The 27,191-nt window shown below is 44.4% G+C and overlaps 1 protein-coding gene and 1 pseudogene across 7 annotated transcripts in view; one reads left to right on the top strand and one right to left on the bottom strand.

Moving 5' to 3' along the window:
• PPP1R12B (protein phosphatase 1 regulatory subunit 12B) overlaps window positions 1-27,191 on the bottom strand; it is a 202,105-nt gene that overhangs the window by 161,573 nt on the left and 13,341 nt on the right. The window lies entirely within an intron of this gene.
• On the top strand, window positions 21,860-25,902 carry LOC311605659 (microtubule-associated protein RP/EB family member 1-like; annotated as a pseudogene). Its single transcript has one exon. The product of its transcript is annotated as a microtubule-associated protein RP/EB family member 1-like (transcript).

The raw sequence follows: 27,191 nt of genomic DNA, 5'->3' as shown, positions 1-27,191 counted from the left end.
TCCACTGCAAACATGATACAGTGTGACTGCTGCTTAACTGAGAATCACTAGAGCACCTGACCCCACTGGGACAGGTGACTCCAGCTGCTGTCAGTGCTGTATGAAAAACTCCGAACGCCCCTGGCAGAGAACGTCCGGCTCTCAGATAGCAAGAACTACATCTGACTATGCACTCACTGTTCAGGCAGGCTCTGGACACAGATCAGTGGCCTTTCAGACAGAGATGGCCAAGAGACAGCAGCGGTCAAGAATTTTCCATTAGCCAGGCATAGTGGTACATGCCTCCTAACTCAGCACTCAAGAAAGCTGAGGCTGAGGATTTACAAGTTCAAGGCCACTCTGGCCACACAGGGAGGTTGAAGCAGCTACAGCTGTAGAGTAAGATTCTTTCTTAGAACACAAAACAGACAAACAAACAAACAAACAAAATTTTCCATCAACTGTCACATTGTGATTTTTGTTCTCAGTAGAATTAGCATATGATTTCAAGACTACAAACGTTTATAAATTAAGACCAGAGAACATGTTCCTTCCCTTACCAACAAATATGTGATATGGCCTAAGGCTTAATAATATTTGAGTTTCAAAATCATGAGCCTGCAAGATGGCCCTGTAGTTAACAACGGTCACCACCAGACCTGACAAACTGAGTTTAAACCCGGGAACCACCTGCCATAAACTGTCCTCTGACTTCCATACTCACATGCACATGCACACACAGATAGACATGATTTTACAATTTTAAAATAGAGTTAAAAAGAAAAATATAAAGAAACGATCTATTAAAATGACGGCATCGTCTTCACAAAGAAGACTCCAAGCTCCAAGCTCTGCTCTGTGCCCAGTAGTCCTAACTCTGAGGAACTGTTAATAAATGTGGCCTGTTAGTACTGGTAAACAGACCAGGCATCATTGTTTCTCTTAGAACAAAGAAGTATACATAGTTTAATAATTCTTACCATTATATTTTTTGGTGTTGTTTACTCTGTGGTACTGGAGGCCAAGTACATACTCGGCAAGGGTCCCTAACCCTGAGCCCTATCATGGGCGCTTTTTTTTTTTTTTTAAAGAGGACAGGCAATAAAATGGTGCTTGACACCAAGCCTGACAGCCTAAATCCAATCTCTAGGATGCACGTGGGTGGAAGGAAAAAACTGATTCCAGCAAGCTGTTCTCCAACCTCTACACAAATGTCATTGCGTGCATACACAGAGACGCAAATAAACAATGTAACCTTCAAAAACGATTAACTTATTCTGTATAACTTAATGACTTATTTAATGTCATCTATTCAATTGCAGAACCAACTAAATTAAGTGTTTTCTATCTACCAATATAGAAGCATCCGTTTTTGAGATCATGGGCCACAGATAAGATACCACTTGGCTCATGAAACATTTGTAATAATCGATCCCATCTCCCTAAAAATAAACTTAACATATATAGAGTAATTTGTTATTAGTCTAATCCTCCAAAAATTTGCTTGAGGAAAGCAGCCAATTGGTGAAACTGGCCTCGCCACTGCAGACGAGACTAGGCATAAAGTATGAAGTACAAAGAGCGCACTGGAGAGCTGTCATTACCATTCTCTTTATCAGCGTGAGTCTGGATTGGAAACCTCCTTCAGATCTTGGCTACCTGGTTTAGCCACAGCCCCCCAGAGGTCCACACTTCTGCCAACTTGGCATGTAGAGTAAATTGCTGTTCCATGGAGAGGGATTTTTGTATTAAACTCCAGATCACTCTGTGCCCATAAACAAGTGTTTCACAAGCCGCAGGAGTACAGCTTGAAAGCCACGGCTCGGGCAAAGATCCACGGCTGTCAAGTGAGCCTTGGGAAAAGAAGACAGACAGTTCTGCAGCCCAAGTTGGGTAAGACATGCCACAAAGGAATAACAGGAAGTTCACATTCACCCAGTATGAATCAATATGTAGAATTTTATCCTAAAGGGACCTATTAAACAAGAAATTATTTTCCTAGCGTATTTTCAACGGGAGTTTTGTACAGCCAAAATATACTGGTCTATATCACTTTCATTGCCTGTACATTCTATACATTCTGCACTGTAAAAGATACTAAACAAGGGCCTGGAGGGATGGCTCAGCGGTTAAGAGCACTGGCTGTTCCTCCAGAGGTCCTGAGTTCAATTCCCAGCAACCACGTGGTGGCTCACAACCATCTATAATGTGATCTGATGCCCTCTGTGTACACAGGCAGAACACGGTACACATAGCAATAAATAAATAAATAAATAAATAATATTTTAAATAAGATACTAAACAAAATAATTAGGTAACCCTATTAGTACACTATACTAGTTATAAGTTAAAAATAGACTACAGCACTGGAATTCCTGGATTCAGTGATCTCTTTAACAAGCTATGTATGGTTCAGCTTCTTTACCTGTGAAAATTATCATGTCATTAATTGTAAGGACTTCATGGAGTCCCAAATTAGGAAATAATGAATTAATGTACATAAAACACTGAGCACTGGAGCATAGTCACATGCTATGTAAACAGTTGCTATCATTACTATACATGTAATAGTGACCATGAGTCTGTAAGGGTCACTGCTTTCCATACAAGGAATATATACATATATATATATATATATATATATATATATATATATATATACACACACACACACACACACACACACATATATATACACACACATAAATATATTTACAAATGTAGGCATAAATATAGTATGAACTCTACATGAGTTCCAAATAGACCACATTCAGGATTTACTAGTAAGTAAGTGATTTTATTAGGAAATTTACAAGCAGTAAGTAAATTTACTAGGGAAAAAGGAAAAGCAATGGGCCAGAACTTCTGCGCATTGTAAAGAAGTTTAGGAATGAGACCAGGCTAGACCATAACACAGTCATTGGCTACAGATGCAAGACTACTGTTAGTATGTCTTTAAAAACAAATCTATCAAGACAGCCATGAGTTCCAGATACTGATTCACATTATCAAAAGGACAGGCTAAGGATCTGTCAGTGTCCTCATGCTGTGAACAGACATTCACAGACACATCCTCTGTTATTCCAGACGCAAGTAAGGTTCTGCTGTTTAGTGAAGGCAAGAGGAACAAAACAATCCAGCCCCATGGGAATCGCGCTGTAATATAAAATAGTTGATAAGAACAAGTCTTACAGTGCGCAATAAGAAGGTACCAATGGGGCTTGGATATGCAGTGCCAGGAGCTAGGACTTACATGTTATGAAGGAGAAGTTAACCGACTACTAGAAAAGCAAAGATAATGGCAACGTGTGGACACGGCATACACAAGGTCTGCAGAATGGGGGAATGCCAGGGCAACGTGTGGACACGGCATACACAAGGTCTGCAGAATGGGGGAATGCCAGGGCAACGTGTGGACACCGCATACAAAAGGTCTGCAGAATGGGGAAATGCCAGGGCAACGTGTGGACACAGCATACACAAGGCCTGCAGAATGGGGAAATGCCAGGGCAACGTGTGGACACAGCATACACAAGGTCTGCAGAATGGGGAAATGCCAGGGCAACGTGTGGACACAGCATACACAAGGTCTGCAGAATGGGGAAATGCCAGGGCAATGTGTGGACACCGCATACACAAGGTCTGCAGAATGGGGGGAATGCCAGGGCAACGTGTGGACACGGCATACACAAGGCCTGCAGAATGGGGGAATGCCAGGGCAACGTGTGGACACGGCATACACAAGGCCTGCAGAATGGGGGAATGCCAGGGCAGCGTGTGGACATGGCATACACAAGGTCTGCAGAATGGGGGAAAATGCCAGGGCAACGTGTGGACACCGCATACACAAGGTCTGCAGAATGGGGGAATGCCAGGGCAACGTGTGGACACGGCATACACAAGGCCTGCAGAATGGGGGAAAATGCCAGGGTCTTGTTTGTTTGTTTGTTTTTTGTTTTGAAATGGCAAGAATTTGGCATACTTGAGCTCAAATGGAATAGGGACACGCGTGGAAATCTAAGTAAGGCTTCATTTGCCAGACTGAACGGTTTGAACTTGGTCCTACAGGCTAGTGGGAAGAGCGGCAGGTACAGTGCGCTGGTAGCTAAGAAGGCTCTTGTATCCTAACCTGTGACAAAGAGCTTTGCCTCTCTCCTTCAGGCAAGGGAGAGATGAGAGTGAGCCCACCAGGACTGCACCCAAAACTGTGACTGCGGTGGGAACGCAAAGACTGAACTTTAGCCAGGAAGAGCTCACGGTAGAGCCGCCACTCGGGCGACTGAGGATGAGCTGCTGAAGAAGGCAGTGGGGGGGCTGTGTGGGGAGAGGATGGCGTGAGAAGCACTCCTGGGTGGAATGCTGAGGATGGCCGCAGGGAGAAAGAACAGCAGTTAACTGTGACACCACTGAGTCAAACAGTACATAAGAAGTCGTAGAGGTTACTTCTGTTTCTGAGTCTCCTCTACTGCTAATTTCCCTTGAAGCCTAACTTGGTTCAGGAACTCTTACCTGTGCAGCAAACTAGCATGTGCTGCTGCCCCCGCTCCCCCAGCTTAAATAACCCTAAAGTGAGCCTGGAGATATGGGTGCCAAACAGCGCAACCTCACAGCTGTTCCCTGACCCACAGCAAAGTCCTGGGTAGGTCAGTGTCATAAATACTGTGGCATGCCCTGGCGAGGAACATTACTGCACAGCAGCCACACAACAGGGGAACTAAGGTTATGCTAGAAGCTCTCAGCTATGGCTGAGATCCCTTTAAAGCCACAGGTCAATAATGACAATGGCGATTTTACAGGAGGATGTCCCAGTTCCTTCTCTTAACTTGAAATCTCAGGGCTATAAAGTGGTTGGCAAAGGTATTTTACAAATAAAGGTTCTTTTGTTTTGCTGCCGAAGCCGGGTCTTACTAAGCAGACTAGGCTGGCCTCAAATTTGTAGCCATCCTGCTCTGTCTGCAGCATGGTAGGATTCAGGTATGTGTCACTAGGCCTAGATAAAAAGATTTTGTTTGTTTGGTTTGGTTTCCAAACAAGGTTTCTCTATGTAGCCTTGGCTGTCCTGGAACTCTGTAGACCAAGGCGGGCCTCGAACTCAGAGATCCGCCTGCCTCTGCCTTAAGTGTTGAGATTAAAGGTGTGTGCTACCACAGCCCAGGTTTGTTGTTGTTAGTTTATTGGGTTTTTTGTTTTTTGTTTTTTATTTTTATTTTTAAAGACAGAGTCTCACTCTGTAGCCCTGTCTAGCCTAGAAGTTACTATATAGACCAGGCTGGGTCTTAAACTCAGAGTTTTACCTGCCTCTGTCTTTGGTGTACTAGGATTGAAAGTGTGCCCACTACAGCAAAAGTTTTTAAGGTGTTTTCCCATATCTGAAATCCAGCCATGGTAAGACATGCCCATTATCCCCCACACTTGAGATAAGGGTATCATAAATCCTAGGTCTGGCTGCCATAGTGACATTCTGTCAGAAAGAAAGGTTGGGAGAAAAAGATAGAGAGAGATCTAAACTGAGTATGGTGATACATGTCTCTAATCCTCGCAGTTGTGAGGCAGAGGAAGACCCTGTCTCACAAAGACCCAAGAATGAGCCAGTGAGATAGCTCAGTGGGTGAGGGTGTTTGCTGATAAGCCTGAACCTAAGTTCAATACTCAGGAACCCACACAGGAGAGAGTGAGAACTGACTTTTTCAATTGTCTTCTAACCTACACACACACACACACACACACACACACACACACACACACACACACACACTGTGGTACTAGTGCTGCTACTGCCAACAACAAAAGAAAACTTTTTAGCCGTGCACACACCTTTAATCCCAGCACTTGGGAGGCAGGGGCAGGTGGATCTCTAGGAGTTCAAGGCCAGCCTGGTCTACAGAATGAAATCCATGACAGCCAGGGCTATGCAGAGAAATCCTGTCTTGAAAACAAAAAATACAAAACAAAACAAACAAAACACTCAACTTTCAAAAAATCTTGTGCTCGAGAGAACTCAGCAGTTAAAGAGCACTGGCTGCTATTCCAGAGGACCAGAATCAATTCCAGCTGAGCCGCCTAGCAGCAGGGGCATAGAGACCGAGGAGGCCACCTTCCAGCCAGGCAGGACTATAGTGGTGGGAGGGGAACACCAATCCACCCACAGAATCTTCAAACCAACATTTTCCCTGCCTACAAGATGTGCAGAGATATAGAGAAGGCACTGAGGGAGTGACCAACCAATGCCTGGCCCAGTCTCAGACCCACCTCATGGGAAGAGCCCCTGACACCATTAATGATACTTCATCATGTTTATAGACAGAAGCCTAACTTAATCATTATCTGAGAAGCTCCACCCAGCAGCTGATCAAATCAGATGCGAAGGCCCACAGGCAAGCATTAGGCGGAGCTCGGGGAGTGGGAGAGAAGGATAGAAGGACCCAGAGGGACAAGAACGCTGCAAGAAGACCAGCAGAGTCAGCTAACCTAGGCCCACGGGGGCTTACAGAGATGGAACCACCAACAGAAGAGCATGCATGGACCAGACCTAGGCCCCCTACACACATGTAGCCAATGGGCAGTTTGATCCTCATGTGTGTCTCCTAGTAAGTTGAGCACTCTGTTGCCTGCTTTTGATCATTTCTCCCTAACCTGGATGCCTTGCCTGGCCTCAGTGGATGAGGATGAGCTCCGTCCTGATGGGATTTGATGTGCTGGGTGGGTTGTTGCTGTTGTTGGGCTCCCCTCTTCTGAGGACAAGGGGGATGGGGAAGAGGTTGGGACGGAGGGACCAGGAGGAGAAGAAGGAGAGGGGCTAAGATCAGGATGTAAAGTAATAAATTCACTTTACATATAAATTAACACAGAACACACACACACACACACACACACACACACACACACACACACACACACACACACACACAGAAAAAAACCTCTTCTTTTTAAAAAGCTTGGGCTTGAGATCACTGGCTGTTCTTCCAGAGAACCAGAATCAATTTCAGCACCCACAAGGTAGCTCACAACCCTCTGTAACTCCTGCTCCAAGGGGTCCAACTCCCTCTTCTGGCCTCCGAGGGCAACACATGCATGTGGTATACAAAGACATACATGCAGGCAGACAAATCACCCATACACATAAAAATAAAAATAAATAAATATTTTTATAAAAAGTAAATTGTGTCAGAACTAGAGCCAGGTTTCCACAAAGTACCAGATGGCAGGATTTTAACAAAAGCTGCTTCTTTGAGCAGAGCATGAGGACACAAACATCCCCACCATGACCCCTGCCACTTAAACCTGTCAATTCACACTACCATGCTACCCACTGGGTATTTCTCCAAACACAGCAAAGTGCAAAGAATCTCACAACAAATACCCACATACCGAGTAGGTTCACCATTAACACTGTATCACAGTTGCTTTAATGAAACCAATCCCTTATCCATTCATGACAGATCAGGTGCTTCTCACGGACTTCACTACATATGCCAACACTACACTTCAACATATGAAATAAAATGCGCACCCAGTGAAAACCACAAATCTAATGTCTGGATTGAGTTCCCACAAAGGTCAACACTTGTCAGCCACCACTTTAGGTTGGTTCTCTGAGGCATCTGACCCTTTGCATAAAACAATGTTTTGAACTCAGTATTGTCCACAACTAAAAAAATATGTATTATGAGCTTTTTAAAACCGTAGTTGACCTTCCTTAATACAGCATCTTTTTCTCCTGAGGGATCTTAACAGTATAAATCTGCACATAACCAAGTTTGCACCTGACACATTCACCTCTGCAGATGGATTAGAAGACACTACTGGGTAAAAGACTAGAAGTCTAAACAACTTTACTCTTGAAAGCACCAAGCTCAACAGCGCACTCCCTAAAGGGAGAGAAGTGAAACAATTCATCCATGGTGACCAATAGCACGAACATCACTTGAGTTCAGACACAGATGAGTTAGATTCCAATCTCCCTGAGCAGCTTGGTGCTAAACTCACAAGGGAAGCTTCTGGAAGTTAACTGGTTAGAAACGGTGTTTATTTCCAAGCTCGGGAATAAGAATAATTCCGAGAACAGAACAATGAGCAGGAGGAATACAGACAGGCAGGCGGGGGTCTGAAAGGGGGTTCAACATCTGTTTGAAGGCAAAGACTTAAAGCCAGACAGTGCGACAGCATCCCTTTATGGGAATGAAAATGAGAGCTGTCTCCTGACTTTTGATGGGAAGTGCCTACTTATCTGCAATCCAATCCAAGCCTCCTGGAACACGTCACCGGCAGTGGGCTCAGAGTTTGGGAGAGCTTGCCAGTACTGAATTTCAGACGCTGTTGCAGAGGTGACAACGGCTAGGGAGAGATCGTGTGTTGCCTTGCTCTTTCAGTCTCATTTATGGAAAGGCCTCAAACACACGCCTGAGCAGCTGTCTATCTAGGACAGAGGTGGAGGGCACGGAACGGAGACACTGCAAGATACTGTACAGGCTGAAGACTCTGACTTTTACCTGACACAGCCCATCCTGACTAAATTTCCTGGCTGTAAGGCAGAACCAAATGTAACTGTCCTTTACTTCAGAGTTATGTAAGGACAAGAGGGTGAATATAAAAACAAAATTATAAAGGATAGTTAGTGCAAAGGGCATACAGTTTAGTAATGGAACCTCTGCCTAGCATACATGGGGCCTTGGGTTCAATTCACAGCACCACAAAGAAAAGAAAAGAAGGAAGAAAGGGAGAGGGGAGGGAGAAAGGAAGAGAAATGCTTGAATTAGAATCCAACCATTGCTATGAATATATGGCCATTGTGTTTTATAATAAAACAAATGAAGGCAGGTGTGGTGGCTCAAGTCTGTAATCCCAGCAAGTAGAAGGCTACAGCAGGAGAATTGCCATTAGTTTAAGGCTATCCTGGGTTACACAGCAAGACCATGTCTCAAAAGATCAATAAGATTTTTTTTTTCTTATTTTAAAAGTGTGAGGTTTGGTAAACTTTCTCAAATAGAGCCAAAAAGAAAGTATTTTAGGCTTTTGTGGGCCATAGGCTCTGATGAACACAAACTCAACCACTGAAATATAAAAGCAGCCATATACAATACTACATCTGTAAGTAGCTGTGTTCCAATAAACTTTTCTGGACACCAAAATCTGAATTTCATGTATGTTTTATATAAAAAATTTTAAAAACCATCTCAACTCTTTGAGCTTATTAAAAAACAAAACATTAGCTTATAGAGTAAACCATAAATAAGAAAAACTCACATAAAACAACAATTAAACAAGTAGCAGGGAGGATGTGGCCTGTTGGATGTTGCTGACCCCTGATTTACAACTTTGGCCAGAAAGTCTGAATTCAAACAGCAGCTATGAAATGGAAGGGGAGTAAGACCTAGTATAGCTTATTAAACGCCTTTCTGTATCATTCATCTCATCACTGAAGTGGAAATAACACCAGTTGTCTCTCTTAGAATGAGGAGCACTGCACGGCCTAACGTGGCCTAGGAGCTGGGACGCTGACAGCACAGCTTAGCTGGCCCCTGAAGGCAGGTATTAGCCACTCCCACATAAGTTCTGTTTTCCAAATGCCTCAATGCCTCACACTCGTCATCAGGGCTTCAGCATCGCTCTCTGTATGCGGTAGGCACCACCATCTCCAGTTTTCAGTCACCAATGGCAGCGCACTGCACTGCTTTTTACTGTAGTCACCGTTGACAGATCAAGTCCCAGCCAGACTGCTTCCACACACACTGTGATGGCAACTGGACTCTAGTACCTAGCATGGTGCTCTACACGAAAAGCACACGCATCACTAACAATGAGAAGGTAACCCAGTGCAATAACAGCTGGAATGGAAATCACCTTACTATGTGAGAAACGTGAATAAAATTAAATATGAAATGTCAAAACCCTTTTCTGAACAAAATAAATCATCTGCACACCTAGTGTTCATCCTGGTGCTGTTATTAGTTGGTAACAAACATGGAAGAATCCACACATTGAGAATTACAATACTAATGTTTAGCAATTCAGAAGCCTGCCATACACACACACACACACACACACACACACACACACACACACACACACACACACATACACACACACACTAATCTGGGTATGGTAGTGGAGGAAAGAGGAGATTAATCAATGAAATCTAAAAACTCCACATAAGACACACCATATGCAAAAAGCAGGAAGTTACCAGAACTGGAGCCCTTTTCAGAACCTGCTCTTAAATTCTTTGGGGAATCGTCAATAGATGAAGGTATGTTTTCTCACCTAGTCAGTCAGGATCCTAACGAAACGAGTTACTTGGGCAACCCAAGGCTTTTGCCATTTTCACCAGGGCCAGGGTGTTCTGCTCTCGGCTCTTACCATTGCCACCAACGTCTGCTGCTGTGCCCAGTGACTCCTGTGCCATGTACAGCCCAACCCGCCAGAAGTTCCCTGTGTCCGCTAAACGCAAAATGACCAGCATGACTAACATACTGCCTCCTAAAAACTCACAGGTGAAGAAAGCTAAACAACAAACCTTTCCAACGGGCAACTTACTGTCATCTAAACCAGCCAAATGCTTCATAGTGTATAGAGAGAGTCCAGTGACGGCTCGGGGTACTGCCCACAGACTGACCCCACCAGGGCCCTGAGGGTGCGCAAGGGGCTTCAGATTCCCTCAGTTTTCTAAGTCACTGTCAGGCTGCGAACTCTCTACTGGCTGCTGTGGAAGTAAAATGAGGAATGATTTGTTCTGGCTTTGTGTTTTGACCATTGCCGTAGTGCCGCTGGTGGCAATGGGCATCGCTCCATGCACTATAGCTGAGAGTGATCAGTTTCCCCAGACGCCCCTTTGTTTGTTTCAGCATGAAATAAAAGACTGTAATGTGGCATGGTAACTACAGAGACCTCCCCTTTTCCCTATGTTGCCTTTTGTAGGGGTAAAGGAAATGAGAAGAGGTGGGGAACACCTCTGCACCCAGCAGGAGGAAGGCAAAGAGAATGAACGCCCTGACACAGGCAGAGTGGCTTCAGGGTGGAAATCCCAGCACCAGGAAGGCAGAGCTAGCGAGATAAGCCCACAGTCAGCACCAGCCTGATTTGAACAGAGTTCCAGGCCATGTGGACTGTGAAGAGAGACTGAAACCAACAAACGTCTTATAGAAACAGAGGTAGCCGTAGCAGTAGTGATAATGTTTACTGTCTACCAAGCACTTACTGTGGGCTGAGCTTTGTCGCATATATTTACTCATTAAATTCTCCTAACAAGCTTAGAAGAGGGGCATCACTATTCTCATTTATCAGAGTTCTAACTTGCTTAAGGTCACATAGATAAAAACGAAACAAACATTCGAATCTAGTCACTCTGGCTTGAGAGCCTACTTTCTGAGCCACACTTACTGTGGCAACCCTCAGGTCATTAAGACTTTAATAAGACTGCTTAAAAGCTCTTTGATGCTGTGAGAAAAGACAAAAAACAGATCAGAGTAGGCTGTGAAGAGGGAAGCAAAGTCAAGGGTAACATCATCTGTTGAGAAAAGGGAAAAAGGTTGGCTGAAGGTTGAGGTATGCACACAGTATGAAATGATCCTTTCAGAGCAAAGACAAAGACACACAGTAGGGTTTGAAACAATGGCCTCGGGGACACTGCACACTTGGCACACAAACATGGATGCAGGCAAAACAGCCATATACCTCAATCTTTTTTTTTTTTTTTTTTTTTTAATGAAAATCTAATAGTGATGGTTTGTCTTCAAGTCACTGAAAGGTCTCAGATAGGAGTTCAAGGACGCTCTGAGATGGAGTCTTGGGGTAAGGAGTTTATTAAAAGAGTTATTAATGTCATAGACTGGCAGGTAGGCAACAGCATGATGGGTCTCTGGGGGAGAGTTCAGGCCCCAGCACCTAGACAAACAACATGGCAGAACTCTGAACACAGGAAGTCATGGCCCACTAGGCAGTAGCAGGGTCTCTTCTGACACCTCTCAAGAGTGATTTTATAGCTCAAGACTGCAGCCAGGCTCTCTGACTCCCAGGCATAAGGCATGGAAGTAGGGGGGAGCAGGATGTGTGGCCACCAATGCCCCCCTCTTTGATACAAACTTACTTCCCCAGGTGAGAAACCCTGGCACCTGCAAGTCTGTTAGCTCAAGGGTCTCAATATCTCAGTAAGGTGCGTAATAGGGCTGCTGTGTGGCAGTTGGATTCACACATGCCTACAGTCACACTGAGGGGATTTGAGCCACAAGGGTTCTCCCTTCAAGATAATTAATACCATCTCATCGAATTGACTTCTAGCCCTCATGGGACTGGAACATTAGGGCCAGAGAAGTTTGGTTCGGTTTTTAAAGCAAAGTTATCTTTTTTTGTTGTGTCTCTTCTACAACCATCTTGCCCTTCTGTTTTCTACAATGAGTTGAAGCAATCTAAGATCCTCACTAGAAGCCGAGTAGATGCCTTTGGTGTATCCTTGGATTCCCAGCTTCCACAATAGAAGAGTGAAAATAAGCCTTTTCTCTTTATAAATTACTCAGTTTCAGATACTGCGACTGCAGCAGAAAATTAACTAAGACACCCTGCCCCAGCTCAGCGCACATCCTGCACAATGCTGTCTAGACACTGACATGCTTACACAGGGATGACTTTCCAAAGTCTAGAATTTTGAAAATATAAATGGGGACATACTCTACATATTTTCTGTGAGGTGGATTGGTCTGTGTAGGTCTACTGCTTATTTATAACCACAAAAGATGTCCATACTTGGCTGGGCAGTGGTGGTGCACACCTTTAATCCCAGCACTCAAGGAGGCAGAGGCAGGTGGATCTCTGTGAGTTCAAGGTCAGCCTGGTCTACAAAGAGAGAGTTCCAAGATAGCCAGGGCTTTGAACATATACTGTGTTTCTACATAGAGCTAATTTTTGTTGCTATAAACAATGAATGACAGAACACCTCTGGGACTAAGGGTTCAGTAATGGCAGAGCACTTCATAATATGTGCAGGCCCTTGCTTTGGCGTAATAAATAATAGATAACTAATGAGCATTTCTGTGCATATACCTTTTTACATATTTAAAGACTCTTAAAGGACAAATTATATTTTTATAAATTCTGCAAAATTGCCTTCTGAAGAGGATTTGCTTGTCTATAAGACAGTATTTGAGACTATTTCTCTCTCCAAGTCCATCTCAATATGCATACTTAATAGAAGCAATTTTAAATTTTCTGTTAAAATACTAAACAAAAAAGCAGTGATTCGATATGCATTTTGTTAATAATGAAATTAAACAATTTCTTGCACGTAAAGCACATTTAATGAGACATGATTGACATACCATTTACTTAAAGTATGAAACTCAGGTGACACACTGTGTGTTTACTTAAAGTATGAAACTCAGGTGACACACTGAGGTTTTTGTGGGTGTTTTTTAAATCTACTTTAAATAATAGTGTTTTGCTTGACTGTATGTCTGTGCACCACTTGCACGCCCAGTGCCTAAGGAGATATCAAGAGGGTACCAGACCCCCTGGGACTGGAGTTACAGACATCTGTGAACTGCCATGTGGGTGCTGAGAAATAAACCCAGCTTCTCCGCAGCAGCAACAAGTGCTCTTGACTACTGAGCCATCTCTCCCACCCACTCATCTCTCTTTTAGACACCTAGGAGTAGACTTGCTGGGTCACATGATACTTGATGTCTATATATTCACTGAGTAAGGAACAGCCTTTCCCCCCATTAATTATACCATCTTACATTCCCACCAACAGTATATGAGGGTTCTTAATTTTTCCATGCCTTGCCAACATTTACTACCTTTTTTACTTTTTATCATTTGTATTTATTTTGTGTGTGCGTGGAGGGGTGGGTTGTGTCACTGTGCATGTGTGGAGGACAGAGAACAACTTGGGGGAGTTGGTTCTCTGTTTCCACCGTGTGAGTGCCACGCTATCAAACTCAGGTCATCAAGTTTGGCAACAAATGCCCTTATCCACTGAGCTAACGTGCCAGCCCATTTTATGACTTCTACACTCTAGTCATCACCATCATGACTAATGGCAACAGCGATCTAAAGTCTCACTATGAATGCTTGTTTTCGTTTTGCTAGAGATCAAACCGAGAGCTTCCTGTGTACTAACGTAAGTCTCCCGCCGTTGAGATACACTTCCAGCCTCCTCACGGTAGTTCTGACTGCATTTTTCTGATGACCGCTGGATAGTTTATACTGTCAATCTCAGAGGCTCTAGGCTCTCTAAGGAGACAAGCCTCTGGGCATGCCTGCAAAGTTAATCCTTAACTGTAGGTGGCGCCATTCTGTGGTGGGGGTCCTCCCTGCGCTTCCTGATTAGGAATGCTACGCGATATCTGCCTCAAGCGCCTGCCACTAAGACCTCCTCACTACAATGGACCATCCACTCTAAATGTGAGCAGAAGTAAACCCTTTCTTCCTCAAGACGCTTCTTGTCAGGATGGTTGTTGCTACAGCACTGTGTGCTATCCTGCTGTGACGTACTACTCTAACGGAACACAATTTAGGAAAAGCACTTAGCTGGCTTTCACTTCCAGGTCACAGCCCACAGTGGAGGGAAGTCAGAAAAGGAACTCAAGCAGGACTATGGAAAGCAGAGGAGCACTGCTTGCTCACTACATCATGCTTAGCTTCATGTACGGCCCTGGACCACAAGCCTCCACAGTCTCGCTGCCTCCACAGCAGGCTGCGCCCTCCTCTATCAATTAACATTCAGTACCTCACAGGAATGCCCACAGGTCAATCTGACCTATATAGAGATCCTCAGCTGGGGCTCTCCTGTCAGATGGCAAAGCTAACTATGGCAAGAAATTAACTATACAGCCACTGTTGTTGAACATCTTTTCATACGTTCATTGGGCATTTGTGTCTATCTCTTCACTGGAGATGTGACTTTGGGGAAAAAGAAACCCAAGAATTTCTTTGGAGAAGTTAAAAGGTCTCCAAAGTGATACGCTCAAGTTCAGAGAAATTAACTATTGGATGTGAAGAAAATAATCTTGGAATAAATGATTAATCAAAGCAGGCTACAGAAGAGGGAGAGGAGCCGTATATTGACAGTGAGAAAGGGCAGGGAGGGCTGAACACTGACACTTCAAGCTTGGCTGTCAGCAGAGGAAGTGGGTACAGAGCTGCAACAGTCACTCTGAAGTGAAGACGAGCCAAGTACAAGAATCCAAATAACATTCATAAAAATTATTTGAAACACGGTTTCCTCTTTATTCACTTGCCATATCCAAATTATTGACAAGTATCTCCACTGGGGCAACGGCAACTCTAGCATGAAAGCTCTAAGGTTGAAGAAACAGCTGAGCCACGGAAGTGCGTGCTGCACAACCATAAAGACCTGGGCACGCTTCTCGTCCCGATGCCTGTGTGGCAAGCTCTAGGCCCAGTGAGAGGCCCTGCTCTGGTTTGCTTAGGGATGGACAGGGTTTATTTCAGCTTACACTTCCAGGGCACAGTCCATCACTGAGAGAAGTCAGGGCAGGGACTGAAGCAGGAACCACGAGGAACACTGCTCACTGGCTCGTGTTCTGCTAGGTTTTGTTTTGGTTTGGTTTGGTTTTTGGTTTTTTGAGACAGGGTTTCTCTGTATAGCCTTGGCTGTCCTAGACTCGCTTTGTAGACCAGGCTGGCCTCAAACTCACAGCGATCCGCCTGCCTCTGCCTCCCAAGTGCTGGGATTAAAGACATGCCTAGGGATGGTACCATCCACAGGGGCCCAGTCCTCTCTCCACGTCAATCAGTCAAGACAGTCTCTCACAGACCTGGGCACAGGCCAGTCTGACCTGGGTGATCAGATCTTCAGTGGAAGCTCCCTCTTCCCAACTGATTCTAGGTTGTGTCCAGTTGACAAAAACTAACCAGGTCAGACTCTGTTCCCCAAAAGCAAGATGGTTGGAGCCTAAGGAATGATACCCAATGTTGATGCCTGGTTTCCACACATATGCACACATTGATGTACCACCTTTGTACATGCACGTGTACACACACACACACACACACACACACACACACACACACACACACACACCAGAGAGAGAGGGGGGGGCAGAAAGCTGTCTCATCATCTAAGATCATCTAAGTTTTCTGCTTATCATACAGCATGTTTACGGAAACAGATTTACACAGCAGCCTATGCAGCACAAAGGTTCTATGCCTCTAAACCTCAGTTCTGGTTGATTAGTTAGAAAGAATTTATTTGTTTGTTTGCCTTTTCAAGTCAGGGTTTCTCTGTGTAGCCTTGGCTGCTCCTGGAACTCACTCTGTGGACCAGGCTGGCCTCAAACTCTGGGATCCACCAGTTTCTAGGCCCCAAGTGCTGGGATGAAAGGCATACATCACCATGCCCAGCTTAGCTGGAATTTTTCAACTCATGGATTTAGATGATAGTTTGGAGACCTAGTCTAAAAAGTTTTGCCTGTGTTCAAAATGTAACACCTTTTCTTGAGGCAAAGTCTATGTCTCAAACTCTGTATGTAGCTGAGGGTGGCCTTGAACTCCTACTCTTTCTGCATCCATCTCCCAGTGTTGAGACTATAAACTGTTCCCAGGCCACTTAACACTCTTATTTTGATGGTAACATCTGAAATCAGGAATCACAGTTCTGACAATAATCACAGTGAGAGGCAAGTGGAACCAGTACTGGACATGCCTATGCATGATCTCAGGGCTCAGGAGACAGACCGGAGAATTACAAGTCTGAGGTCAGCCTGGGCTATTTTAGCCAAGCCAGGGCTTCATAATAAGGCTGTCTAAAAGGATCTCTGCTCTTCATTGTAGAGACAGTCACATCTGATGCTGTGCCAGCTTCATCCCAAGACATAGTAGTAAAGGTCAATTTGAATGGATTGGCCATATCAAACATCTGGTCACTAGGACTGTCTTCAATCCCATCAAAGTAGATTTTGTCACCACCAATGACATCCCTCATTGGCTCACTACATGATCTACATGTTCTAGCATAGGGACATACAGCAAGTTCCATGGCACAGTCAAGGCTGAGACTAGAAAGCCTGTTATCGATGGGAAGGCCATCTCTCTCTTTCAAGAGCAAGATCTCACCAACACCAAATGGGTAATGGTGGTACCAAGTATCTTGTGGAGACTACCCGTATGCTGTCTAGTTTTATGTCAACTTGGTACAATCTAGAATCACCCGAAGAGGAACCTCAATTAAGAAAATGCCTCCATAAGATCAAGCATTGACAAGCCTCTAGGACATTTTCTTAACTAGTGCTTGATGGGGAAGGGACCAGCCCACTGTAGGTGGTACCACCCCTGGGTTGGTGGTCCTGAGTACTATAAGAAAGGAAACCATGAGGAGCAAGTAAGTAGCTCCCCTCCATGGCCTCTGCATCAGCTCCTGCTTCCAGATTTCTTCCCTGTTTGAGTTTTCAGTCATGACTGACTTTGATGATGAAGTGTAATGTGGAAGTGAAAGCAAAGTTAACTCTCTCTTGCAGCTGGGCCCACACCACCTCCTCTCACCTCACGCACTAACCCATGGGCCAAAAAGCCAGGGTTGTGACAGCACCCTGCTGGGGCTCGGAGGGTATCTGTGACACATGTTACCACCAAGGGCCATGCAGATGTGCATGGTCTGTGCTGCAGCCTGAAGACACACCGATGTCCCTATGCCATGTTGCCACCAGGGCCATATTGATCTGAGTTACCTATGGTGCCACCTAAAGCCATAGTGATATCTGGGCCCGTGCTGCTGTGGAGGGCCACATCTGGATCTGTAGTCCTACTGGTTGTGTTGATGTCTGTGGTCCAATTACCACCAAAAGCCATGAGGTCTCTGGTCTGTGCTGCCACCTGAAGCCATGTTGATACCTACAGGCCATGCTGCTGCTGAGGGCCATATTGATTTGAGTGGCCTGTGCTACCATGTTGATGTTTGGGGTCCAGGCAGCCTTCAAAGGCCTTGTCTGGTCCTGGGGTCCTATTGCAGCAGGGGGCTATGCTTGTGGTCTACGCTGTCACTAGAAACCGTGTGGAGGTCCATGATCCGTGCTCCTGCTGACTGTGAAGAGCAAAGAGGCTGGCTACTTTTGCTGTGAGTCAATGGTTGTTGGTTTTTGTTTTGTTTTGTCTTGTTTTGTTTTGTTTTTTTACTTCTTTGGGGATCGGGTAGTCACAAGGGGAGCAGACATGAGAGGACTGGGTAGGGATGTGATCAGAGTGCATGATATGAACTCCCAGAGAACCAAAAATGTTACATGGAAAAAAAAACCTAAAAAGATAAATAAACCTTTTCTTCCTCACATTCCCTTTGGTCATAGTGTTTCATCACTGCAATAGAACAATTGCCATTTTACCTACTATGATGCAAGCCAGGGCCTATGTGAAGAGTGGAGACAAAAGGGTCACTATCTCTGCCTCTTCTGCCGATATTCCCACACAGGTAACGGACATGAAGCACAACTCACACAGGATTGTCAGCAACGTCTTCTGTACCAACAACTACTTAGCCCTTAGGGCCAAGGTCATCCATGATGATTTCAGCATCATCAAAGGATGTGTGACAACAGTCCATGCCATCACTGCCACCTAGAAGATGACAGAAGGCCACTGAGGGAAATGGAATAAGAGCCACGGCGCTACCCAAAACACCATCTCTGCATCTGCAGGCGCAGCCAGGACTCAGGGCAAACTCATCCCAGAGCAGAACTGGAAGCTCACAGAAATGGCCGTCCACACTGCCACTCACAGGGTGTCCATCATGGATCTGACATGCCACTTGAGGAAAGCTGCCAATTATCACACCAACAGGCAGGGAAACTGGCACTGGAGGGCCCCCTAAAGGGCATTCTGAACAATACGAAGGACCAGATTGTGTCCTGAAACTTTAATAACACCCACTCTACTACTTTTGATACTAGAGCTGACATTGCCCTCTATGACTACTTTGTCAAGCTCATTCCTTTATGACAACAAAGTCTAAAAAAAGCCACCAAACCCCTGAGCAGGAAAGCCCACAAATCCCTGAACTCTCCCAAACTTAGGACTTGAAATCCCACCAATCCTCACGCTGGAAATCTCTGCCCTACAAAGCTCCACCCACTAGGACATCTATATAAAGGCTGTCTCTGCTCAGTTCCCTGCTGTTCTCTCCCAGGAGCAGAGGCAGCCAACCCTGGATTCATCCCTCCCAAAAACTCTCTTAGGAGATTTGCTGCCTGGTGTGACTCTCTCATTGGAAGACGCCAAGAAGCCAAGAAGCAAGAGAGGAAGCAGGCCTGAGGCCTGAGCTCCTCAGCTCTGCTTGGGATGCCCTTCCCTGGGAGTGGCTCAAAAAGAGGAGGGGCTAGCAGAGCTGTTACACTGCAGCACTCCAGCTCAGCCAGGGATATCCTCCCTCGGGGCACAAGCACCTCTGCAGAGGAGGCGTCCTCTCAGAGCTGTGCAGGAGCCACATCTTCACATACCCTTTCATTGGGACATTACCCCACCTCGGAGTTGTGAGGTTCCTGGGCTCCTGGGTCTCAGGATACCTTTGCATCTGAGCAGGAATGCCAACAGTGTGTGAGTCTATTTTAGACACGAATGCACATTCAAGTTCTGTAAAGCATGGCGTTCCTGATTCTCTAGAATAGTGCCTGATAGCATTCATTGCTCAGCAAACAGACATTTGTAAAGAAAATGGATGAATGACAAGTTAAAGAACAAAATTTTTTCCTTAGGCGCTTCCAGGATATATACTAACTAGTTCCTCAGCCCCTGCCCCCATCACTTTTTGGTTCCTTTAATTTTAATACATAAATTCATCAAAGGTCAGTCCTCTGTTCTCTGCTCTTTTTAATGCTGCAAGTTTTCACCTTACAGAACATCACTGAACTGATTCACGCATCCACATGGTGCCCTGAGGGAGGAAAATGACTGAGAAATGATTCCTGCCATCAGAGACTCAGACTAGTGTAGGGGAAGTCAAGAACCAAATTCGTTAAGACAGTATTATGTGCAGTTGCTGAACTAACAGCAAGAACAATATGCTATGGGGGGGGGGAAGAGGTTCTGGCAGGGTAGACCTCACAGGAAAAGCAATACCCAAGCCTCACGGGATTAAGATGATTACTAAGTCCGGAAGCACAGAGGGATAGTACAGGCAAAGAAAACAGCATGGACAAAGCGCGCTGAAGAGGAGCAAGCAGCCGCTGAGCAGTGTGTGATGGATGGGTGGAAAAAACTAGTCAGATGGCTCAAGGAGTTTCGATGCCATGGAGGAGTAAGCCTTTGACTCTGCCTGCTGTGGTTTCAACAAGCAAATAACCTGAGGTGCTGGGCAAAAATACAGAAACACCGGCTCTCCTCTGGACCTGCTAAATTAGCATTTCTAGATCCAGAGCCCAGGTGCCTATACCTTCACATGAATTCTGGGTTGGTGCTACAGTTCGGCAAGTTGCCTCCAACCTGACAACCTCGGTTCCATCCCCAGGATCCACAGGTGGAGGGAAACAAGTAACTCCCATGAGTTCTCCTCTAACTTCCACATGTGCAGCATGGCATCATGTGCACCCATGCCGCCACACACACACACACACACACACACACACACACCCCATTGCTGTACTGAGAAGCATACCTTCACCACATGAGCCTTTGCGGGAATATTTTAGATCTAAACTTTTTTTTTCTTTTTTTTTCGAGACAGGGTTTCTCTGTATAACCTTGACTGTCCTGGACTTGTTTTGTAGACCAGGCTGGCCTCGAACTCACAGCGATCCACCTGCCTCTGCCTCCTGAGTGCTGGGATTAAGGGCGTGCGCCACCACCCCTGGCCTAGATCTAAACTATTAGCAGGAAACAAATTTCAGTTTTCATTGGCATTCCCAAACTTAGAATAATAGAAGGTTCCTAATACTACTCAGATCTTGTGAAAAAGTACTTAGGGGGATAAGACCCAAGAGCTTACTGTCGACATGTGGCTCCATCCACCCAGGTGATTTCTATGTAGCCATTCAGGAACCAACCCTGGAATTGTCAGTTGGGAACAAATGCCTCAAATGAGAGTGGCTAATGGTTTGTTTTTTTTTTCAAGAAGAAAATGCAGAAGAGGAACAATTAAAGTGTAATGGGTAAGAATGATTTTGCTCTGGAAATACTGGGACCAAGATAACCCAAACAGGACATCTAGATTGGGATGTCTAGTATGCAGCTTGAAATACTTCTGGAGTCCAGGAAAAGTGTCAAGCCTAGAAAGGTCAAGGGCAGAAGATCTGGACATCATTAGTACACAAGGGACAGATGAGGTCATGGAGTGAGTAAGGTTACAAATGAAGACAAGATAGAAAGTGAGACTGCAGCCGGAACTCGAAGGGAAAGTAGGCCATGGAAGAGGAATAGAAAAGATGATCCAGGAGGTATGAGAAGAATCTGAAAAACAAAGCTTGCTCTGCAAACCAAAGGATAAACATTTTAAGTAATAAAGAACAAAAGTCAATAAACTATTAAGAGGCCCAAAGGCATAGAGAACAAAGAAGGACAGTAAGGTACAGTTTCTATAGAATGGCAGGACCGCAGACTAGGGAGGGGGTGCCACTCAAAGAGAAGATGAGTAAAAGAGAAATCAGGAAGTCAGTAGTTTCAAAGGGAGGTAATACTGAGAGGAGGTGGGCCTGGAGAGATGGCTCGGGGGGTTAAGGGAACTGGCTGCTCTTCCAGAGGACCCGGGTTCAATTCCCAGCACCCACACGGCAGCTTACAACTGTCTGTAACTCCAGTTCCAGGAGATCTGACGCCTCACACAGGCACATGAAGGCAAAACACAAATGCACATAAAATAAAAATAAGTAAATAAAAATACTGAGAGAAGGTTCTTCTGGAAGCTCTCTTTATTTATTTATTTATTTATTTATTTTTATTTTATTTTTTGTTTTTGTTTTTCGAGACAGGGTCTCTCTGTGTAGCCTTAGCTGTCCTAGACTCACTTTGTAGACCAGGCTGGCCTCGAACTCACAGCGATCTGCCTGCCTCTGCCTCTGCCTCCCAAGTGCTGGGATTAAAGGCATGCGCCACCACCGCCCGGCTCTCTTTATTTTTTAAAAGGTGACCGTTAGGGCTTGCGCTGTACCCTCAGTGTCAGAACCTCAGTCCCCAGCGCTGACCAAACAACAATAACAAAGACATAGCTAGTGATGCTTTATCAGAAGGAGAAAGCAGGGGACAAGAGAATGGAAACTGAGATCGGGAGACAATTGGCTTGGTGTTATCCTGAGAAAACTGGAGTCAGCCGGTACGAGAGGAAGAAATGAGGAATGGTACAGACGGTGTGGAGGTGTAGAAGATAACTCCTGAATATCTCTGGGGAGAAGAAACCGGGCAGAGCCAGATAACCAACTGTTAATAGGAGGAAAAGTGAACGTGGTTAGAAGCATAAAAATGAGTAACAAAGCCAACAAGGATTATCACAACCTTAGTGAGTTGTAAGAAAATCCAATGAGGGTATTTTATCTTCTTTAATAAAACACATATAAGTACTTACTTTGTGCCAGACAGCGTTCTGAGCACTTTCCACACATTAACAGTTATTTCTCATAATAACTCCATCATTTGAAACTGTTATTACCCTCATTTCACCTACAATGAAACTAAAAGCACAAGGAGGTTAAGTGAACTGTCTAAAACACCCAAGCGGCAGAATCAGGACTCACACCAAGTGGCCATGGTCTGGGCCTGTGCTTTCAACCTCTCTACGGTGCTGCCCCTTTAATTCAAAAGTCAATGTATGTGTTATAGAGCCAAACAAGGAATATCATTAAGTTTTTATCTAGCTCTACTCAGAAGCTTGGAACAGTGGCATTGGCAATAAGCAGAGAAATACAATAACTTTACAAACTCAGTGAAGGGGCTAGAGAGATGAACCAGTGGTTAGAAACCCTTGCTGCTCCTCTAGAGGACCTGAGTTCAGCCCCCAGCGCCCAGGAATGGTGGCTCACAACCATCTTTACCTCCAGTTCCTGATAATCTGTTGCCCTCTTCTGGCCTCCTTGGGCATCCACACATATATGTGCACACAGTTACAGCACTGTATTGATATGAGCGGGCCAGGCTCACTGTGGGCAGTGCTGCCCCCCACCCCTCGGCTGGCCATCCTGGGTGCTATAGAAAGCCATCCAAGCAGGTCAGGGGCAAGCCAGGAAGCAATATCCCTCCCTGGTCTCTGCATCAGTTCCTGCCCTGAGTTCCTGCCCTGACCGCCCTGGATGATGGACTACACGCTGCAAGATAAAATATACACTTTCCCCCCAAGTTGTTTTGACCCTATGATCTATATGATATCAAGAGAAACTAGTGAAGACACAGGCACAAAGAAATAGATTTTTAAAACAACAGTCAATTATGCTGATAGTACTTACAACATGATAAGTTATAGTGACCAAAAAAAAAAGTTATAGTGACTAATAGACTGAGGATCCAGCCGGCTCTTATTTTCCTCTCCGTCACTCCCCTCCCCAGGGTCTCACAGGCTGCCTTGAACTGGTCATCTTCCTGCCTCTACTTTCTTATGCTAGAGCCAAGAGGCATGTAGCCACCTTGCCGGAGATGACCAAAAATAAAATATTTGGTCTGCACTCTAATTGTTCCTGAAACATTAACAGTCTGGTTATCTCAGAATCTTACCTGAACGCATAAACGCTTCAAACTAAGCTTTACTCTTCCCCTCTTCCGGCTCCCTTGCTTGCCTTCCTGTTTTGCTCGCACTAGCATGTGGAATGAGAGCTGCACGAGAGAGGACGGTCTCCTCATCCCTAACCACGGCTTCCAGCCATTGTATTTGACTTTGTGCTGGGGACTAGATCGAGTTGTGAGTGCCTGCTCCACAGGGCACCGAGTTACACGCCAGCCCTCCAATCATGCATCTTGTCTCTCTTCCTTCAAATCAATGCACCTGACACAATCTTATCAAACAGATCCTTTAAAACCCTTTACACATTACTTTACTGCTCCAAAATGTTCAGCCCACTTACCCGATAAACACCTTTTAAGATGATCAATCTCCCAGGAACTGGAGTTAACTGAAAATAAACTCTAGCTCTTGAGAACAGGCACATTAATTTATCCATTTACTCAGTATCCCACTGTTATACTACTCGGTCACCTGATCTCTTTTTCCATGTAATTTTGTCCTGTTATATTTCCTAAAGGAAGAAAATGTTTACTTTTTTAAAAATCCATTGACACCTAAGATATGGTGCTATGCACTTAAGAAACCCTTTGGCTCTATTTGACCAACAATTTCTCAGCGTTCAAATGTGAGCCTCGGGTTTGAACGAGGCGAAGACGAAACTGGAGCCAGGTGCACGGAGAGCGGACGCGGGTCCCCTCAGAGCCAAAGATGGCAGTCAGTGTGTACTCAACGACCATCACCAGTGACAACCTAAGTCAACATGACATGCTGGCTTGGATCCATGAATCTCTGCAGATGCATCTGACAAAGATAGAACAGCTGTGTTCAGGGCTGCATACTGTCAGTTGACGGACATGCTCGTCCCTGGCCCCATCGCCTTGAAGGAAGTGAAATTTCAAGCTAAGCTAGAACATGAATATATCCAGAACTTCAAAATATTATGAGCAGGTTTCAGGAGGATGGGTGTTGACAAAATCATTCCTGTGGATAAATTAGTAAAAGGAAAATTTCAGGACAATTTTGAATTTGTTCAATGGTTCAAGAAGTTTTTTGATGCAAATTATGATGGAAAAGAGTATGATCCTGTAGCTGCCAGACAAGGTCAAGAAACTGCAGAGGCTCCTTCTCTTGTCACTCCAGCTCTGAGGAAACTGAAGAAACCTCCCAGCTCCGGCACTGCAGCTCCACAGAGACCCACTGCAACACAGAGAACCCCTGCTGCGCCTCAGGCTGGCCCAGGGACGCTGCCAAAGAATCCTGGTGTGGGCAATGGGGACGACGAAGCAGCAGGTCAAAGCATTGAAGCTCACTGTTGAAGACATGGAGAAGGAGAAAGACGTCTACTGCGGAAAGCTACGGAACACTGAACTGATTTGCCAGGAGAATGAGGGGGAAAATGAACCTGTACTGCAGAGAATTGTAGATATTCTTTATGCCACAGATGAAGGCTTGTGATACCTGATGAAGAGGGCCCACAGGAGGAACAAGAAGAGCATTAAGAAGCCTGGGCCAGCAGAGCAGCATCTGAAGTCTCCACTCCAAATCATGTGTTTCACTGTTAAATACTTCCTTTTATTATTCTTAGAGGATTCACTGGTTTCTTCTCAAAAGCAAAAAGTACCTCTTCTTCAAAGTGCACTTTGCAGAAGTCTCACCTTTTCAGATGAGTTTGAGTTAGGAGCTGTTGCCTTGTAGCGGAGCAGTATTACCATCTAGTTGGTTCACCAGGGGAACAGAGGCCAACATGGGGCTCTTCCTGTGGATGCTGGTCACACTGACTGATGGAGAAGGCTGTTTATAAAACATGAGGTGACAGCCTCAGAGAAATGTAAAGACTGAATTGAACTGTAAGCTAATGTGAAATTCTGGCAGAGAACAAATTAATAAATAAATGCCTTAAGAGTATTTTTTAAAATGTGAGTCTCAGTGTGTGTCATATACAATGTGCTCTGGTGTTGTCCATTATCCTATTAAAACTTTAATGACCTTTTCTGAACTTTTTTTTTTTTACTACATATCAACAACTTCAAGCATAACTTTATATCAAAAAAAGTGATAAAGGTCAATTATTCTTAACTGTCAAAGGACTGTATTATTTCGCTACATAAGACTTCATTTATGCACCGAGCCCTAAGGTATACCACAGTTAGTCCTATCCTTATACCATTCTCACTTTCTAGCAATCTATTCAATTTATATTTCCAGTTTGCATGTGTCTGACTCCAAAGTTATAACACCTGTGACACACAGTAAACTGGCTCAAGTAAACAAGAGCTTTCAACATCAGAGGCTGTTACTCCTTACAGCTGCACACCTTATACTAATACGCTACCCACAAGGAAAGCCAAGGATCAAAATTCTTCAATATTTTACCAACATTTTTACCTAGCTTATGCTCTCCGTCTAAGTTCACTTGGTCTTTAAAAGCATAGGAATGTGCTATTAGACGTGTAATTTCCAGGATGTTCCAGCTAACCAACATCTAACCAATAAAATCTAAAACAAGAGTGGCAGCACAGACACACCTTTCATCCCAGTACTTGGGAAGCAAAGGCAGGTGGATCTCTGTTAGTTTAAGGCCAGCAGCAGGGTCTACGAGGCAAGATCCAGGCTAGCTAAAATTATATGGCAAGACCCTGTCTCAAAAATAAAAATAAAAAACAAACTAAACTAACTAAACTAAAAACAACAACAACAAAACAATTACTAAGGAGGGAAAACCAACAAATACTTTGAGGCAAAAGAAATTACAAGAATGGTAATATAAATTCAGCTTCCAAATAATTATTCTCCTGGTGAATTCCAGACCAATCTGGGCTATAACATGAGACCTAATCTCAAAACAAATAAATAATGCAAGTTTTTTGTTTGTTTGTTTGTTTTATTGCCAGCATAATCCCATCACTTGGAGACTGAGACAGGAAGATTGCCAGAAGTTCAACCGTCTGGGACATACAGTAATTCCTTGAGATCCAATCTCAAAACAATTTATAGGCTAACTTGGACTACAATATGAGACTCAGTCTCAAAACAAAACAAACAAAAAAGCAAAACTAGAGTTTTTCTTTCTTTTTTTTTTTTTTTTTTTTTTTTGGTTAAAAAAAAAAAGAAATGCACTCTTCTTGCTTTTTGGAGAAACTAGAGTTTTGTTTTAACAAACAATATTGGGAAAGATTTATAGTTACATACCAAAAAAAAAAAAAAAATGAGGTCGGTTCCCTACCTCATACTGTATATAAAAGCCAACTTGAAGACATGAAGGCTCTAAAACTATGCAGCTTGGGGAAGGGGTACCACAACTGTACATCTTCAAGACCTTGGATTACTTCTTATATTTATTATTTAACGTGTTTGGGTGCTTTGCCTTCATGAATGTATGTATACCCCTGTTATGGGGTCCACTTAGATCTAACACAACTCAAACACGAACTCAAACAGATGACAAAAATTTACTGTAATGGAGCCTCTACTGATTAATCAGAGCCCAGAACAGACTCAGGAGCTGAACTGAGCCGGAATTTAGAGCTTTTAAGCTTAAAAACCACAAACATCTGTGCCAAGTTATATTTTCCCACCA

Source organism: Acomys minous, assembly GCF_964271855.1.
Source record: "Acomys minous genome assembly, chromosome: 1".
Lineage (NCBI taxonomy): Eukaryota > Metazoa > Chordata > Mammalia > Rodentia > Muridae > Acomys > Acomys minous.
This window is presented reverse-complemented; position numbering and strand designations above follow the sequence as displayed.